General features: G+C 39.8%; 1 protein-coding gene across 1 annotated transcript in view; it reads left to right on the top strand.

Moving 5' to 3' along the window:
- LOC105462781 (macrophage erythroblast attacher) overlaps nt 1-1004 on the top strand; it is an 11457-nt gene that overhangs the window by 7272 nt on the left and 3181 nt on the right. The gene's annotated exons all lie outside the window — the stretch shown is intronic.

Genomic DNA, 1004 nt, shown 5'->3' with positions numbered 1-1004 from the left:
TGCGGACCACGATTGGCGTTATACTGTCTCTAGACTAAAGATAGTACATCGTGGTTCGCATTTGCAAAATATTAGTTATTTATAAAGTATATGTCGTGTATATTAAATATATATTAAAAACCTATAAAAAAAGTGTCGCAACCGATGTGTCCACGACTGTACACATAAATAACGCTATTCAAAATGTTCTTTTTTTAAAAATGCAATTATTTCTCACAACAAATAAGTATATAATGTCAGTATTATAGACGTTCCCAGATTGCAATGTTTTCGATATAGAGATCGCGGATAATTTCTTTCTCTTTTATCAATACAAAATCGACTCAAATGAACTTGCTTTATATTAATGGTAACTGTAATTCACGCATTAGACACTATGTATAATTGCTCACATTTCCATTATTACTTGATTGGTAGATCAATTTATTTGCTCCCCTCAAGGTTACAAATTTTACAAATCTTTACATATCTTTACATACATACATCCTATCTCTACCTTAACCTACAGCCTACAACTTAATCCTATACATATAACTTAAACCTATTTTACAATTACCATTACAATCATCTTGCTCGCCAATTATCTCGCTCGCCAATTACCTATACCCACACACACGCTCTCGCACGTCTCCCCGGGACCTCCGCTTCCGTCGCAATCTTTCCCTATCCATTTCCATTTCCTCAGTTTTCTCTCCTAGACCATTAGCCTCTTCCGATCCTTCTGCATTTACTTTCCCTCCCACTCCCCTCTCCTCTCATTCTCACTCTCACTCTCTTTCTCTTTCTCTCTTACTCTCCTGTCCGTCATTCACTCTCCCCCCTCGTCGTCCTGCTTCTTATCATTCTCCTCCCACCCCCCGTTCCTAAATCTCTCCAATTTCCTTAACCACTCCTCTCCCTCCCCTCCTCCCCCAACACTACTTCTACCATCTCTGACCATTCACCCCTCGCACCCCATCTCCCGCATTCTTCCCACACATGCTCCCACGTTTCTACCTCTCGTT

Source organism: Wasmannia auropunctata, unplaced genomic scaffold (genome assembly GCF_000956235.1).
Source record: "Wasmannia auropunctata unplaced genomic scaffold, wasmannia.A_1.0 LD336095.1, whole genome shotgun sequence".
Lineage (NCBI taxonomy): Eukaryota > Metazoa > Arthropoda > Insecta > Hymenoptera > Formicidae > Wasmannia > Wasmannia auropunctata.
This window is presented reverse-complemented; position numbering and strand designations above follow the sequence as displayed.